The 19,423-nt window shown below is 36.9% G+C and overlaps 1 pseudogene; it reads left to right on the top strand.

The window, feature by feature from the left end:
• LOC133825571 (exocyst complex component EXO70A1-like) overlaps window positions 1-19,423 on the top strand; it is a 106,557-nt pseudogene that overhangs the window by 18,763 nt on the left and 68,371 nt on the right.

The following is a 19,423-nucleotide window of genomic DNA, read 5'->3' on the forward strand; positions in this document are numbered from 1 at the left end:
GGCCTCCCTTATAAAACTATTTTCCTTGAGTCGCTCGACCTCATCCTTTTGGGCTTGAGATCGGTCTTTGTCAATCAATCTCTTTTGTTGCCCTAGTGGGTAGTTCTTGTCTACATTAAGGACATGACTTATCACGGATGGAGAAATTCCAACCATGTCCTTATGTGACCAGGCAAAGACGTCCTGGTTTTTCTTCAAAAATTCTACCAACCGTGCCTTAATTTCCACCTTTAGCTCATTCCCAACTTTAATTACTCTAGTCGGGTCCTCGTCATCTAGTAGGACTTCGACAAGATCTTCGACTGGTCCTACCCACATGACGTCATCTCCAAAGCAAGGATCGATGTCCTTTCCCTCGCTTTGGGAAACTTGCTATATAACAAATTTTTGTTAAAAGAAGCCACCGGCTCCAGTAGAGTATTTCTTTCAACGTCAACCTCCATGTTGACAACCTTATCGGTTCCTTCCTTCTCTTCGCAGCAGGATACTACCATGTTGTTTACGCATGGTCCTTTCTTTTCCTTGACCAATGATGCATTATGACATTGTCGTGCCAGATATATACTGCTACGTGTAACGCCATCAGGAGGGGTATCCTGAGCACTACATTGTAAGCCAATGATAAATCTACCACTAAGAAATTTGTCATCACAGTCTCGTGCCTGGGGGCATCCGCCATCTTAACTGGTAGTCTGATAGTTCCTACTGGTGCTAGGCATTCTCCTGTGAACCCATATATCACTTGGGAACATGGTGTCAGGTCCTTGACCGTGAGCTTCATCTTCTCGAGGGATGTTTTGTAGATGATATCAACTGAGCTTCCCGTATCCACCAAGCATCTCTTCACTCGGGCATTGTCAATTTGAATGGTAAGGACCAGAGGGTCATTGTTGGGGTACCTCATGTGCCTGGCGTCATCTTCTGTAAAAGTGAGAGTTTCACTTTCATCCTTTGGATTCTTTGGAGACTGCTCCTCGACTACCATGCACTAGGAAGACTCCCCTACCTCATTTCTTACGATCCTTGCAAATCGCTCACGAGCATTGTTACTGTTGCCTGCTATGTGGGGCCCCCTACATATGGTATCCAGTGTGAAGTTTACGCCCGCTGGCTCTAGTGGTGAGAGTTTTCTTGGTCGGAGGAGAAACTCTATCTCATCCTTCAATTGTTTGCACTCGAATGTGTTGTGCCAATAATCATTATGGAAACGACAAAACTTATTCTTGTCTCTCTTTCCTACTGAGCGCAAGGGTGGTGGCTTTTGGTATGGTACCTCCTGATATGTTGCCAAGTAAATCTCAGCCCATGATGTAATCAGGATGGTATAATTGGTGAACCTGGGTGGGTAGGGCTGATGCTTAGGTTGTTTGTCAGCTGGTGCTAACTTAGCTTTCTTTTCTCCACCTTGCTCAGCCCCTGAGATACTCCTCTTCTTACCGTTGTCCCCATTTCCGCCCTAAGGGTTTGCGCCGTTCTTATAAGTCTTGACAGTGGTCGGATGGTTTATGCCTTTTTCTTCCTTCATGATAGCGACATATAGATTCATGTATTTGTCTACTCGGTCCAGGAACTCTTGCAAGGTGATGATGGGGTTCCTGTGTATGATATCCCACAAGGGACTACGATAAATTATTCTTGCCAAGATGACAACGAACTTCCCTTCATCTCCTACTGTGGACACTCAGTTTGCCTCTCTCATGAAACTTTGGATGTAGTCTTTCGGGATTCAACATTCCCTTGCTTGATGTCAGCTAGCTGATTGGAATAAACTTTTAACAACCCAAAATTACTAATACGGCTTAAGGGCCTTGATTAGTGTGCCGGGAGGGCACAATTGGAAGTTATGAGAATAAATGGTGAAAATGAATGATTATGTGAAAAACATGCTGATATGATTATTTGGATAAATGTGATGCATGACTATGTGTATATGTATGCATGTAGGCCCTGATTAGGTTATAAGGGTATATTTGTAATTTTGGCCTATTGAGGGCATAAATGTAAATATTTGTGATAAATGTTGAGACAACATTATTATGTGGATATATTAGCTTGTGACTTGAGGCGATCCTAGTGAGCGGTTTAGCGGAAAATTCACGTTGGGGATTTATAATCGGCTCGTGGGTGTCCGGGGGTATTTCTGGGAATTTGAGAAGTATATTGGAGATTATTTGATACTGAGGAAAATAATTGGTGATTTGTTAGGTGTTGGGATGTAAGCGGTAATTGTTAGGGACACTCAAGGAATTAGCGGGAATTGGGAGCAAATGACTAAAATGCCCTTGGTATGCTATAAGGCTTAGGATTTAATGGGAGGGCAAAATGGTCATTTGACTGAAAAGAGATAAGTGTTATATTTCTTTTTATTTTTAGTGGATGCTATAGAAAGTTTCAAAAGTTAAAGGAAAGAAAAGAGAAGGAAAGAAAGAAGAAAAACAGGGACTCTTTCTTCTCAGTTCGGTTTGCTCTACTCCTCACCATTCTTTGTGAGTTTTGGGGCTAGAATCTCAGAGTAAGCTCAAGTTGGAACTTAGGGCTAAAGACCTTGGTGAAGCTAAAAGAGTTAGCAGGGATTATCTACTCAATTGAGGTAAGTTTCAATATTTCTGATGAGTTTTTCTGAGTTTTATTAAGGTGATTTCTAAGCTTGAGGAGTTGAAGGGCTTGAGGCTGGAAGGATACTAGAGATAACCTAAGGTCGAAATTCTCCATAGAAGGTAACAAATTCTGGCTTTGAAGTTCTAAGTTTTTGAGTTTCTGGTTGAATTCTTGAGTTTTTGAGTTCAACGTCTGTTTTCTTAGTTTGATGATGCATGTGGTTATGTCTTGTGTTATTGGGTTGTGTGGGGTGAGATATAGGTGATGGTAGACTCAACTTCGTGTGTAGTTGAGGTTTCAAAGGGTTCCAATGGGTTTTGGTTCGAGGAAAATCGAAGGAAGGAAAAACAGGGTGTTGTTGGTCTTTGACTAGCATTGTAGCGCTAGCCTTTGGGTGCTACAACGCTAGGCTTGGGTTTCCTGGTGCTTATGGCTCTACTTATAGCACTATGGCGCCCTCTTTGAAGCGCTGTAGCGCTACCCTGTTTCCAGAAGAGGGTTTTTGGGTTATTTCTTAAGGTTTTTTCCTGGGGGCTTGGGGTTTGATTCCACCACCCCGTTTTGTGGAATTAGGGTTTCCCGGGGGCTCGGGATTGGTTTCGAGGTTAGGTTTTGAAATTGAAGTTTGGTGATGATTCTAATTTTTGGCTGTGACTAGGTGTACGCTAGGCTTGGACAGGATCGTGCTTGAGGGTTGATTTCATTGAACAAAGCTAGCGGAATTAAAGGTAAGAAACTACACCCGATTATGTGTTAATGATGAGACTAAGGTTCCCTATATCTGTATAATGTCATAGATGGTATTATGCCATGGTACATGTGATAAATGACCTAAGAGTGTCAGAATCAATATTTGCGCACAGGGCGCGGCTCGACCACTGGTAGCTGAGGACAGCTTAATATTCACTAAGCTCGGTTTAAGCGGGACAGAGTCAATGGGATAAATAGGGGGTGCGACCTAAGGGTGTCAACCCTGATTAATATATGATTTGATTATTAATGTTAATTGATGAACTTGGTATGCTGAATGCTTGATTATATAACTGTTGTGGATTGTTGAGCATGTGGTTATGCTTATGAGTTATTTGATAGTTGATTTGTAAATTGACTGTTTAATGGTTATGCTCTGTTATCTGGTTTCTTGCTGGGCCTTCGCTAACGGGTGCTACGTGGTGCAGGTAAAGGCAAGGGCAAGGTGGAGCAGTCTTGAGTTGGAGAGCTTTGGGGTTGAATGTACATAGTAAGTTAATTGGCCGCCACAGCCGAGGAGTGATACAGGACGGGAAAAGCCTAAATGTCTGTTTTGCCCTTAGAGTGGCTAGTAGCTGTACTTTTGTTCTGAATTTTTGTAAACTGTCTTTTAAACGTTATTAATTTTTGGATCTCATGTACTAAAATGTTTAAATATATGGAAAGCAGTTTTTGTGACCAAAATCTTTTAACCCTAGCTCAATTATAGTTTCAGTAACACGTTTTTAACTAAATGACTTGATTAGCAAGTCTTGCACCTTTATAAATACACAGTGTAACGGTCTTGGCTATCTAGGGCATTACAAAACTGGTTGAATCTATTCAGCACTGGGTCTTCGAAAATTCCCATTTATGGTACTGGGTCTTCCTTCCCACTGTATGTTGGGAGTTTCGGGATCTTTTATTTTAGTGGTGGTTGAGCTGCTTCGATACTAGCACTGAAGGGACTCCCACTTCTATGAGCCAGCTCGATATTGGAAGGTTTCTTAGTCAAACCCTAAACAGCCATGACGAGTGCATCTATTTGAGCCTGCACTGCTGGTGGAATCGTTGCTCCAGGTAGGGTAGACATCTCTGGTACCTCATCCTGAGCGCTTCTCCTCCTGTTGATGACTTCCCTCAGATCCTGAGGTTGTGCATCTTTCCCAAGCCTATCGAACACAGTATTGGTGTTGTTCATCAGTTCTTTTCCCTTGTGAGACTGAGGGTGTAGGGGTGGCAGGTTTGCCTTGCCCTTGTCGGTGCGACCTTGTCCCCGAGCCTCTCCTCCTACATGACTTTGGGACTTTGAGCGGCCATTTCCATTCCTGTCACGCCTCTCAGATGATTGACCCTCATCTCCTGCGTTGTTTCGTCTGTCCCCACGGGAGGGGGCCTTCGGGTTGGTAACACTCTTACTCCGAGATGAAATATTTTTCTTATTAGTCATGGAGGAGGCAGTCTTGGACAATGCCTCTTCATCCTGTCTTTGGGAAAGTGGCTTTGAGAGTGTCCTTAGGGTACGACTCCTCCCCTGGGACTCCCTGTTACTGTTGTCTCGCATTCCTGCTGCTTTGGCCTGAGCCTCCCTCACCGCCTGAGCACTGGCTTCAGTGTTAGCTCAGGCTAACTAGGTAGCCCTCAAGGGCCACCATTACATCCTGGTACCTCCGGTCAGCTTCCTGCTCCCTCTGGATCACCCTCTAGACCTGCTCATCTATCTCCCATCATTGTCGTTCCATAGTCGCCCTCTGGAGGGCAATTTCTACAGCAAAGGCCTTCTGCCTCACCAGAAACTGCGCCATCTCCTCCTGGTGAGCATCATGTGGATCTTCTACATTAGGTTGGTCTCCAACCTCCATCCAAGGTTCGTTAATAGGATCAATGGGATCCTGAGTGTTGGAATCCTTGGGACTCGTCTTCTTCGTCTAACTGGATTTCGGAGCCATTGTATAATTGATGAAAGTGTGTTTCTTGATTTCGTACTCTCAATGAAAGCACCAAAAGGTTGACCTGTGAAATTGGCCAACAGTCGTATGTACAGTATAGGACACTTTTTGAATGAAATAAATATAATAAACGACAGAGTACAAATATCTTTAAACAAACACACAAAAATTTTATAGTGGTTCAGCTCTGTTCTGATGAGCAGTAATAACCTAATCCACTTAGCGTTTAGTATTGAATCACTCGATAGAAAATTACACTGATGAACAAAAGTATTCACTCGTTACTAATTTGCCCAGAGAATCTCCCCAAAATATTTCTCAGATCCCTTTCAATGAAGCCCTGGGTCCTTTATTTATAGCACCCAGGGGTTGTTACATGATCAGTAGTACTGGGATTATGGTTTGGTACACGATTATTAGGTAGTGGAGATACATGTACACCTCCCCATGATTATGAGATCGTGGGTATTCTCGTTGTTTCTCTGGATCGTGGTAGACAATGCACGATTGAAACCTCTGGGAAAATGCTAAGTCTAGAATGGTCTATGAGACTTAGGTGCTAGGCTCGACGACCCTCTAAAGCTTGGGTGCTAGGCCCGTGATCTTCTAGGTGCTAGGCCTGTTGATCTTCTGGGTGCTAGGCCTGTTGATTTCATTCTGAACGAGCATGAGTTTTACCCGTTTTCAGGAGTGTAGGCCGACTACCCTATGGAGGGTAGAGTGGGCCGACCACCCCGAGGGGTTCTTGGGCATGCTTAGACCGACCACCCCTAGGGGTTGGGGTCAAACCGACCATCCCTTGGGGGTAGGGCCAGGCCAACCACCCCTAGGGGATTTAGGCCTGGTGGACTTCCTGATAGGTCCTGGACCTAACTTTTTTGCTCATCGGTCTTTTTTCCCTGATTTGTGATGTCATGTGCCGTTTTCTCATTCACTACGTCATCCTTTGATTTTTGAGGGATAACAATAAGGATGAATGCAAAAGGCGCTTGAAAATATTGATAAGACGGTTAAAGCAACAGAGTCTATACTGTCGCGATTTGAACTCACTCGTAAGGTTAGCTTACTGAGAGATTTAGAAATATATAATGGGAAATTTGACTCTTAATGTATTAAGTGGTACTATATAACAAAATGATACCAACCTAAAAAAACATCACATTTTTATTCTAGTATTCCTTGGATTCCCAAAAATGTCCCTATCATAAATTTCCCTCTTTTTTTCTCCAATTGTCTTCTCCCTCTCTTTCTCTCACATTTTCCCTCTCTATCTCTCAAGCTCTCATACACAAAAAAAAAAAAAACAAGGTAGCTTAGTCTATACAATTTTTCGAGCTTGGATTTCACGGGCAAGTTGTGAATCCTTTCAAGGCAAGAACTTCATTTTGGATTTCGGATAAATATTGTATGGTTAAGTATATATTTGTTATATGTAGTGAGGAAACTTGTTTATCAACATTGGTTTTTCTATTTCGCATAGATCTGTGTATGCCTTCATGTTTTATTGTAATTTTTCACTGTCGGAATGGGTTTTCGTTCCTTTCTTGTTTTTTTTCTGGGTATTTTGTCTACCTCGATGGTCCTCGATAAAACCCTCATATGCTTATATTATTTCTCTACCTTGATATGCCTCGATTAGACTTGATGGTCCTCAATGGACCTCAATAAAACCCTCATGTGTTTATATTTTTTGTCTACCTCGATATTCCTTGATGAGACTCGATGATCCTCGATGGACCTCGATAAAACCCTCCCATATTAGGGAAAATGGCTACCTCGATAAGACTAGATGGTCCTTGATGGACCTCAATAAAACCCTTAGACTTTTAGGAAAATTGGTGCCTCGATGAGACTCGATGGACCTCGATAGAGGCATAGAACTTAATGTATGTTGTATATGCCTCGATGGGACTCGATGGACCTCGATGGGTTCATAAGAAATTTGTGCAGTCTGCCTCGATGGGACTCGATGGACCTCGATGGGTTCATAAGAAATTTGTGCAGTCTGCCTCGATGTACCTCGATTGTAATCGATAGACCTCGATAGGTTGACCTCGATAGTTTGACCTCGTTATATATCGATTTTTTGCTGTTTGATGTTATAGTTTTTATTTTTGACCTATTTTTTTTTGTTTTTTTGATATAGATTTGTCTATTTCCATATTTTTTTTGCATTCAATGGTATTTGGGAAATAAGGATTGGATTTTTAGGGATGCTGAAAATCAATTTTTCCCTTTGGAGAAGGGTGTAACATATGAGCAACTACTTGACATTCTGTACGATCAGCTTGAAGTCGATAAATGTGTGCATGACTTGAAAATTGAGGTCCCGTACACATGCCTATCACAATCTGTCAAACCTACCGTTACAAAAAATGATAGGCATGTGCATGCATTCATTGGATTAGCATTGAAATATGTAGAGAAGTTGAACCCTTTGTGTGTGACATTGGTTAAGAAGGGAGGTACAAGAAATGCATCAGCCTCTCCTAGCGCTAATAAAGAAGTTTAATTTGACGAGAACATTTCTCCCCCATGTCATGGTTTCAAAGGAACTCAAAGTGAGGTTGGAACATTTGTTCCCGAGACAAATCTGTTAGGAGTGTGTCCTAAAAGCATGTAAAGACATTTGTTTTTCTGTGAATAAATAAATATAATGGTTTATTATTATTGTTATATTTAGATTGTTAAATTATTGTTTGAATAATTTTGTAAATATCAAAAAAATTCCATATTCATTATTGAGGATGTGATCTTGTATTAGTACGAGAGACTTAAGATCACATGAATGAATAAAAATAGTCAACAACAACAAATTAAAGTTATGGAATTCTTTAATTGTATTTGTAAGTACGGTTTACTGAGTATCGCAATGGTACAAATAATCTAGATTCAGATTATTGATGTGGTAAGACATCTCGGTATAGGTGCTTTATATAATATGATTATATATGACATGGACCGATATGAATTAAAGTCTTTATCCAAAAACCATTTAACAATAAAGACTTGTAATTCATATCATAACTGATGATCATTTATAGATCAACCTAAATCCTGAGTGTTCATGAACTCCTGTTCATGTTTATTAAATTTTTTGATTCATTCGTTAAGGTCTCTTCAAAGAATGAGGCTAATGACTTTTGTTTTGGAGATTTAATATCATGGATGGCTGGGAACATGTATCAACAATACGGAATCTAATCTTTCATAACAGATCGTATATTAGTTCCCTTAAGGGTTAATTCTGGAACTTAATGATTTTGAGCTCAAATCTATAATTAGATTATAGATTAATTATTCACTAGTGAATTAATGGTACTTAAGGAATAAGAAGTAAATTAGAAAGGTAAAATGGTAATTATTCCATTCTAATTTATGAACTAATTAATTAGAGGGTTGAACTATTGTAAGATGGTTATATCAATGGACGACTTAAGAAAAGATTTCTGTAAAAGTATATCTATAACATAAAGAGTGCAATTCTGAATTTATAGTGGAGTAATATCATAATTAATAAATTAACTATTATAATTAAAGAGTTTAATTATTTAGTTTATTTATTGGAGCTTAATGTTATAGGTCCATGGTCCCCGAAATGGCTCAAACAATCACTGACAAAGGTAAATACAAAAATGGGCAAAAATGACTTATGTGATAAGTAAAATATTTTTCTATGTATCAAACATAATTATTGTTTAATTATGTGTAATTAATTAATTAAGAATTAATTAATCATTTGACTTAACAAAAATATAATTAATTTTGAATTAATTTATTTTTTGGGATTTTTGGTATTTAAATAATAATAAAAATTGGGAAAAATCAGATGCCATCACTGCCATGTGGTACACGTGTAGCACAATGCACAGTCACTGTGCTACATGCATAAGAGACTGTAATCAGTGCCTTGGTTCCACAATTTTAGTTATTTAAATATTAAATAAATAATGAGATATTTTAATATGAATAAAATATTATTATTTAAACAAAAATATGATAACTGATTAGTTATTTTAAATTGTTTAAAATAACAAATATTTTAATATATTGGATATCTTAAATATAATATATCAATTTTATAGAACGTAACTTTTCAGGGATAGAAAAATATCTAGAAATCTCTCTCAAAGAAAGAGAACAGTGACACAAACAAAAGTCACTATTCTTCACAAAACCTAGGTCCAAACTTTATCAAATCTCATGTGTTGAGAACATCTGATAAATAGTTTTTTGCCTATTGTTTGTATAGCGAGCCCACACTCGTTCTTTGTGTGCTGAGAACATTTTGGAAGATCTTGGTGTGAGATCTCAAGGATTTAGCCATACAAAAAGATAGCAGCAAGGAAGGACCTGAGGTAATTTTTCTATTCATGTCTTTGATTCAATATATATATGCATGTGAAGAAGTAGATCTAGAAATCTTATGGGATTAAACTAATAATTTGATTGTTGTTCCGCTGCGTATAATCTCTGATTTGATCAATAAAAACCAACAAATGGTATCAGAGCCATCTTCACATATTTATATATATTGAATCTGTGTGGGTTTACTTTTATGCTTTTATTTATATTGATGAATGAATGATGGCTTAATGTGATTGAATGAATGAGAATGTTGAATCATTATTTGTATGATGTTTTTGGGTTAGGATTTGTTTATGATTATATCATTGTGTAAGCCATTAAAGGGCATAGGATTTATGTAATTTTATTTGGTTTTTGACACCATAAAATTGTAATTCCGATCACACAAAAGTCAGAACGGATCCGGGGATTCAGAATTCCGCCACCGATCCTCCAAGCCGCTGCCGGGACGTCGTACGGACGCCGTAAGGGACCGTACGGAGGTCCGTACGGTTCCGTACAATCCAGCACCGGCAGCCCCGTTTGACGCCACGTGTCCCCACTTGACTGGTCCAGAATTTTTTTTTTCTAAAATTAATCTGTTTATTTTTTAAAATTTTAATATGTTTAAATATCCTAATTTTGAAATTTGATATTTAAATAATGAGATATTTTTGTTATTTTAACAAACCTTTTTTAATATCTTATTTAGAATTTATTTTTTCAAAATAACCGATTTTAATTTAAATTCATTTCAGTTTTAATTAAAAGTTGTTTTAATTAAAAAGAAAAATAAAAATAATGATTATATAAAAGTTTGTTTTAATTAATCAAAATAATTAGAAAATTGTTTTCTTATTATTATTTTGGACCAACAACGACACATATCCTACTGACAAAGTAAAGAAGCCCCATGGAGATCAAGGCGGTTTTATTTTATTTATTTTAATTTTATAAAGTGGTTGTAAAATTAGAAATACCCAAAAGCACCCAGTTCAACATTTATTGTTTATTTATTTATTTAAATAATTTTTTCATGTGATTAATGGGATTGATAACATGTTCATGCATTGTATGCCATACATAAAAACCCACACAATCATAATCATGCATCTCATTAGTAGAAACATGATTATTAGGATTGTCCTATATATTTATATGAATTGTTTTGTGAAATCAATTGCATATAAATTACTTAGTTTTATTTTGAAAACTTGGTAAAATATCACACCAAATTTTAAGTCTTTATGACTTAATTTCTTTAAACCAACTTTATTTTAAAAGTTTTTTTAGCAAGGTTTCGATGAACATGATTGGTAATTTAAAATTGGATATGGATCTAGAAACTCGCTTTCTTTCCAATTTTAATTATGTTCATAAGGTTTAAAGATGTTATAATTAATTTGGAATTAATTAGGTTAAAAACACTTATTTTAATATAGCGAGTGGGAGAGGGTTGATATCTCAAACATAACCCATAGTCTCCATTATTAATATAACACCGTGAGATATGAATAGCGCCTCGCGACGGCTTTGTTTTCATCCTCCTAAGGAAGGCGTCTAAACATATCAATAGCAAGGTTGTATTTCTTACATAGATAGGAACTAATGATAATTTTAGGCTTGACCTACCCTAAGGCGGCATGTCCTAAGTTAAGTCATGAACTCTGAAATAATGGGTTACACTCACAAAGTTATGATTAAGCTTTTGCAGTGGATAATCATAACTTGACCATTTAAAAGAGAAAATAAAGAGTTATTTTAAGTGTTAAACAATAAAGATAAGAATGTCTTATAAATTCTCTAAAATTAATTTGACCGACCCTAAGGCGGCACTTTAATTGTTAGAAAATTTTATCGTGGAAATTATTCTTTATTTTATGTGTTTTAATTGTGCTCATGCATCACGTTTAATTTCCAAAACTTTGATATTTATTATTCTAAATATAATAATATTTATTTGTACTTATTTATTACCAGCAAAATGTCTATTGGTGAATTACACACCGATGCCTTTCTCAAATCCTTGGTTTTTGAACCTGAAAAATATGCAACATTGGTTTCGAGGCATGTTGACTTTTTTTTCTTATAAGAAGATGATGTCAACTGTCTGTGAAAAACCTCCAACAGAACCACCTTTGGCTACTAGCTATGAAGCAGAAGAAAAATATGAAAATTGGATGAAATCCGATCGGTTGGCACGTTATTGCATGCTTTCAACCATGCCTGACGAAACAAAGGAAAAATATATACACTATGATTCAGTACATGAGATGTGGCGAGCAATGACAGAGGAAGTCTTTGCTGAGTGTCATCGTTTATATCAAACAAAAAAGGTAAATAAGATTTACATATATTTTTCAACTTTGAATAATAGATTCAAATACAATGAATATCATATTCAAATTTTTGGATAGTAGATTCAAAAATATATGCCACTAAACTATTTTTCTTTTGGTTTTCCTTTCGCAGAATCAGAACCCTAAAAAGGAGGAAGAGACTGATGAGGATTTGAATAGCAAGTAAAGAGATGGAGAAGTTGGAGAGTAGTTTTATTTAGTAATTTTTATTGTTAGTTGAACAATTTAAATTATTTTATTTTGTTTTTAGAAATTTTAGATTTCTTTAAACAAAGAAAACTACAGTCTAGAAATTTAGTTTATTGTTAATAATTTTGATTATTAATGTTTAGAAACTTATTTCTATTTTTGCATAACATTTATTTCTTTTATTAATAAAGTGGTTATCATTTAAAGAAATTATCTATTTACTTGTTATGCAAATGCTTTGGGATAAACAAAGTTTACATACTTATAATGAATGACAAATTTTTCATAATTTTGAATTATTTAAAAATAGCTAATCCTAAATCTATTAAACTGATTCTGATAGTGAAACATATATGTAGCACTTGAGATTGGGCCATATTAGTCTAGACGAAATAAATAGGCTTGTAAAGGATAGTCCTTTAAAGATAACCATCTATTGGATCTCTCCCTGTTTGTGAATCCTGTCTAGAAGGAAAAATGACCAAGAGACCTTTCTCAGCTAAAGGTTCAAGAGCCACAGAACCACTTCAGCTAGTACATACGGATGTTGCAATCCACTTAATGTACAAGCAAGAGGAGGTTATGAATATTTCGTCACTTTCATTGACGATTATTCAAGATATGGTTACCTATACTTAATGCAAAGAAAATCTGAAACTTTTGGAAAGTTCAAAGAATTTCAAGCAGAGGCTGAAAAGCAATTAGGTAATTCACTAAAAAGAACTTTGATCTGATCAAGGAAGAGAGTACTTGGACTGTGAATTCAAGAACCATCAACGTGAGCATGGCATTCAATTCCAACTCACTACACATGAAACAACACAGTAAAATGATGTTTCAGAAAGACGGAATAGAATGTTATTAGATATGGTTAGATCAATGATGAGTTTCTCATCATTACCACTGTCATTCTGGGGCTATGCGATTCAATGTGTTCTAGAAATATTGAATGATGTTCCATCTAAGCCTATCTGATAGACACCCATAGAATTATGGAATGGTTGTAAACCTAGTCTACACCATTTTCGAATTTGGGGGTGTCCCGCATACGTGCCTAAAAGGGAAGACCGGGAAGTTGGAAATGCTCTCTGAAGTGTGTATGTTTATGGGATATTCCAAAGAGACTAGAGGTGGAATTTTCTATAGTCCAAAAGAAAATAAAACATTTTTATTGACAAATGCAACTTTTCTTGAATATGACTATGATAATAACCACAAACCTTGCAGTAAGGTTGTACTGGAGGATATGGTCTCAAATAAAGTCGCAAAGTCACCAGCAGCAGTTAATGACAAAACAACCAAAGAAACCACATTTCCTGAAAAGGAAAAACCAGTGCAACGTCGTAGTGGGAGGATTGCGAGACAACCTATTCGCTACGAACATGAGGCACACGTTCTTGTATCAGATACTGAAAAGGACGATCCATTGACTTTTAAAGAAGCAATGGAAGACCCTGATGTTGATAAGTGGCAAGATGCCACGAATCAAGAAATGGAATCAATGTATTCCAATTCAGTCTGGGAACTTGTAGATCTGCCTGACAATGTTAATGCCATTGGATGCAAATGGATCTACAAGAAGAAAAGGGGTGCAGATGGAAAGGTAGAGACCTATAAAGCAAGGCTTATGGACAAAGGCTACACACACACAGAGGGTGTGGACTATGAAGAAACATTTTCTCCTGTGGCCATGCTTAAGTCCATTCGCATACTCTTATCCATAGATGCCATCTATAATTATGAGATATGGCAAATGGACGTCAAGACAGCTTTTCTTAATGGCCACCTTGATGAAACCATTTATATGGAACAACCAGAAGGGTTTATAAAGAAGCATCAGGATCAAAAGGTATGAAATTTTTTGAAATCCATATATGGATTGAAACAAGCATCAAGATCTTGGAGCTTAACATTTGATGAAACTATTAAAACATATGGTTTCGAACAAAATGATGACGAAGCATGTGTTTATAAATACATCAAAGGAAAAATTGTGGTTTTCTTAGTTCTTTATGTTGATGATATCCTACTCATTGGGAATGATGTAGAGACATTATCAAATGTAAAGAAATGGTTGGCTGACAAATTCTAAATGAAAGATTTGGGAGAAGCGAGCTATGTTCTAGGCATTAAAATTCTAAGAAATAGAAAGAACAAGCTCCTAGCACTTTCACAAGAAAATTATATTGATAAAGTGCTTGAAAGATTCTCTATGGAGAATTCCAAAAAGGGTCAATTGCCGACCAGACATTGAATTACTCTTTGCAAAGATCAATGTCCAAAGACACCACAAGAGCAAGAGGTTATGAGAAAGTATCCTATTGCATCAGCTATAGGGAGCCTAATGTATGCAATGTTATGTACTAGACCTGACATATGTTATGCAGTAGGGATTGTCAGTTATTATCAATCAAATCCAGGTTTGGAACACTAGATTGCAGTGAAACATATTCTCAAGTATCTCAGGAGAACGAGAGACTATATGCTAGTATATTCGGGTAGTGACCTCGAACCTACTGGATACACTGACTCAGATTTTCAATCTGACAAGGATAGTAGAAAGTCTACTTCTGGGTCAGTATTCACTCTTGATGGTGGAGCTGTTGTCTGGAGAAGCATTAAGCAATCCAGTATAGCTGATTCAACCATGGAAGTTGAATACATAGCAGCTTGTGAAGCAACTAAGGAAGCAGTTTAGCTGAAAAAGTTCTACACAGATTTGGAAGTAGTTCTAGAAGTGGAGAAACCACTTGTTCTTTACTGTGACAACAGTGGAGCAGTGGCCAATTCTAAAGAACCAAGAAGCCACAAGTGGGGAAAGCATATAGAGCGCAAATACCACTTAGTCAGAGAAATCGTACATAGAGGAGATGTGACCATTCTGAAAATCGCATCAGAACACAACCTGGCAGACCCGTTCACGAAGATGCTTCCAGCAAAGCAATTCGAGGGTCATGTACGTAATATGGGATTGAGAGAAATGCCTCACTTGCTTTAAGTACAAGTGGGAGATTGTTAGGAGTGTGTCCTAAAAGCATGTAAAGACATTTGTTTTTTCTGTGAATAAAAAAATATAATGGTTTATTATTATTGTTATATTTAGATTGTTAAATTATTGTTTGAATAATTTTGTAAATATCAGAAAAATTCCATATTCATTATTGAGGATGTGATCTTGTATTAGTACAAGAGAATTAAGATCACATGAATGAATAAAAATAGTCAACAACAACAAATTAAAGTTATGGAATTCTGTAATTGAAGTTGTAAGTACGGTTTACTGAGTATCGCAATGATACAAATAACCTAGATTCAGATTATTGATGTGGTAAGACATCTTGGTAAATGTGTTTTATATAATATGATTATATATGACATGGACCGATATGAATTAAAGTCTTTATCCAAAAACCATTTAACAATAAAGACTTGTAATTCATATCATAACTGATGATCATTTATAGATCAACCTAAATCCTGAGTGTTCATGAAATCATGTTCATGTTTATTAAATTTTTTGATTCATTCGTTAAGGTCTCTTTAAAGAATAAGGCTAATGACTTTTGTTTTGGAGATTTAATATCATGGATGGCTGGAAACATGTATCAACAATACGGAATCTAATCTTTCCTAACGGATCGTATATTAGTTCCCTTAAGGGTTAATTCTAGAACTGAATGATTTTGAGCTCAAATCTATAATTAAATTATAGATTAATTATTCACTAGTGAATTAATGGTACTTAAGGAATAAGAAGTAAATTAGAAAGGTAAAATGGTAATTATTCCATTCTAATTTATGAACTAATTCATTAGAGGGTTGAACTATTGTAAGATGGTTATATCAATGGACGACTTAAGAAAAGATTTCTGTAAAAGTATATCTATAACATAGAGAGTGCAATTCTGAATTTATAGTGGAGTAATATCATAATTAATAAATTAACTATTATAATTAAAGAGTTTAATTATTTAGTTTATTTATTGGAGCTTAATGTTATAGGTCCATGGTCCCCGAAATGGCTCAAATAATCACTGACGAAGGTAAATACAAAAATGGGCAAAAAGGACTTATGTGATAAGTAAAATATTTTTCTATGTATCAAACATAATTATTGTTTAATTATGTGTAATTAATTAATTAAGAATTTGATTTAACAAAAATATAATTAATTTTGACTTAATTTATTTTTTGGGATTTTTGGTATTTAAATAATAATAAAAATTGGGAAAAATCACATACCATCACTAGCATGTGGTACACGTGTAGCACAGTGCACAGTCGCTGTGCTACACGCATAAGAGACTGTAATCAGTTTCTTGGTTCCACAATTTTAGATATATAAATATTCCTATCACGGTGCATGTTACCATCACATCTGCATGAATGTGGTGGCAAAATTCAAAACTGACCACTATCAAGACATCATGGGGTGTGCAATATACGCATTTTGAATAACAGAATTTCACAAGTTCTTTGACAAGATTAAGGTAATTGATCCGCCCATTGCTCAATATCTTGAAGAAATTGGTTTTGAAAGGTGGAGTAGCGCTTATTTTCCTGGTAATCGATACAATATAATGACTAGTAACTATGCAGAAAGCTTTAACAACAAAACCAAGGAGGCAAGGAGCTTTCCAGTCGCCACTTTTCTTGAATTCATAAGATTCACTCTTGGTTTGCAGATAGACGTGAAAGAGCTGCAAAAACAACAACTGTGTTATCACCTGAGATGGAAAATGATTTGAAGAAAATAGGTGATAAAGAAATTTTCCTGGAAGTCCAAGTCCTTGGTCATCATGAATTTCTTGTGGTCGATGGTAATGGTGATGGTGAGGTGAACTTGCCCACAAAATCATGCTCTTGTTGCATGTGTCCAAACCATTGGGATACCTTGTGTACATGCTTTTGCTGCAGCCAGAAAAAGAAGCATAAACATTTACTCATTGGGTTCCCCTTACTATAGAATCGAGGCATTGATGGACACTTATAACGAAACTATTTACCCTATTGGGAACGAAGATGAATGGGTAATCCCTGATCATATCAGAGATATGGTTGTCGGCATCCTCATTGAGAAAACCTTTGTAGGAAGGCCCAGGAAGCAGAAAGTGGGTAGGCGAAAGACAAACTGCTATGCTTCACGTGGGGAAAAGATCGTCAAGCCACATAAGTGTAGCAGATGTGGTGGTAGTGGGCACAATAGGAAGTCATGTAAGGATAGGCTTTAAAAATTTATGTTATGTAATTATTCAATTGATTTTCCTGCATTTATTATATTCAGTACTTCTTCTAAGACTTTGTTGGTTTTGATCTGAATAAATAGCTCTTCACAAAAAATTTCCTGTCTACCTCGAAATATGTATCGAGTCCTATCGAGGCAGATATATGTATGATTATGACCCTATCGAGGTATATTGAGGTAGATAGGATTATGTATTATTATGACTCTATCGAGGTCAATCGAGTCATATCGAGGCCTATCAAGGAAAATTTGGTTATTATTATTTTTTAGCTATCGAGGCTTACCAAGGCAGTTAGTTTGATCCATCGAGTTTTGTCGAGGCAGACACATTATGTGAATTTAGTAGTTTTTTATTTAATAACTTTTTCAAGAAATAATGTTTGATAAAAAAAAATACAAAACTAACTATATGCTATACTATACAAGAGGTGTATCAAGAAAATGTAAAGAGCATCACAGGGACAAATTCTGATAGAATAGGTGCACACACCACTTGGTCCTGAAATGCTGGATGTTCTCATCGATAACGGTATCTAGTGGTAGCTTGGAAACCAAATGCTCGATATGTTTGATGGCAAACAGACCACAATCCCCACTGCATATAATCAATTTTGTGTCAATAAAAGATTAAAATAACTTTAATATTCAGATTTCAAAATACACTAATTAAATAGGAGAAATACGACAATACGAAAAAAGGTTTTGCATTCTACTCAGGATATGTATGGAGGTCATCATGGTCATCAAACATGCCAGAACACCACAACAACGAAGGCAACAATAAGCACCAAGGCTTGATCACTTCCTCCAATAAAGTCAGACTAAGCACGCTATGGTTGGAATCATAAATGTTGATGCACCACGTTAGAATGTGCGACTCTCTCAACGTGCAAGGGAAAATATACTTCACTCATATTTTGCAAGGATATGAGGAATTGATTATCATCGCCCTTCACTCTCTCTAAAATGATTCCAACGACCTAGGCACACGTGGGGGAAGACGGTGTTCATGATCCCAGCATCCTGTTGAAATGCAGCATGATAAAAGTGGCGTCGGCAGAGTAGCATGTGCAGAGCGACATCAATATGCTAAAAAAACATGAAAATTCGTTAGTACCATCAATATATTTTAAGATTGAATTGAAAACATAAATGTAATTTACATACCAAATCCCAAAGCCAAGTCTAGATTGTGTGCAACTGCAAGAACCATGCCACACCGTGCATCCCAGTATGGATGTTCCGATCTCTCTTGTTGTCGATCCTCCCGATGATCCACTTATGGAAGCTCTTCTCCTACCGCGGATCACACTTCCTCAAATGTTTAGTAACTAGTTCCTTTTTCTTCCTGACAACTTATAGGTCAGCTGGGACTGTCGGCGTCACTGGAAACTACAGATGTCTAGGCCTGTGGAGTGGAGGGTGGATCACCGGTCTCGTAGTCCTTAGGCAAGATATAAAACTCTATATCTGATTTTACGTGGGCGAATCGACCTGAGACCACTGAAAGCAGCTGTGCCAACTGAGCCATGATTGTAGTCTGATTTTGAAGTAAGGTTTCCTAGCCCTCCTCAACCCTTTTGAGCCTCTGCATCAACTACTCATAATCAGGCTGGGCAACCTGACTAGAGAAAGGTGCACAGGCCTGTGAAGTGCCCTCCTCAACCCTCAGGACATCGTCGTAAAAAATGGAAGCTTCCTTTGCAACCTCTGCCAACTTCTCTGCCTCCTTCTCAGGCACTACTACCTCTGCTGTAGTCCCAACCTCCCTCACAATTGATTCCAACTCAGTGAATAATCTGGAATCAACGTCTGGGAGGATATTATAGTAGACTACCTCACTGGGACGTGGCTTCAGCATGGAAGATACCACTAACTGCATGGTTGAATAACATGTGTCAGAAAAACTTTAATAAAATAAACTGTTAATCAATTAATTTGTGACATTTAACAAGATAGTGAGCTGTCGAAATAGTGATATCGGTCTTCGTAGCCCAGCTAAGCAT

The sequence above is a fragment of the Humulus lupulus genome, chromosome 3 (genome assembly GCF_963169125.1).
Source record: "Humulus lupulus chromosome 3, drHumLupu1.1, whole genome shotgun sequence".
Classification (NCBI taxonomy): Eukaryota; Viridiplantae; Streptophyta; class Magnoliopsida; order Rosales; family Cannabaceae; genus Humulus; species Humulus lupulus.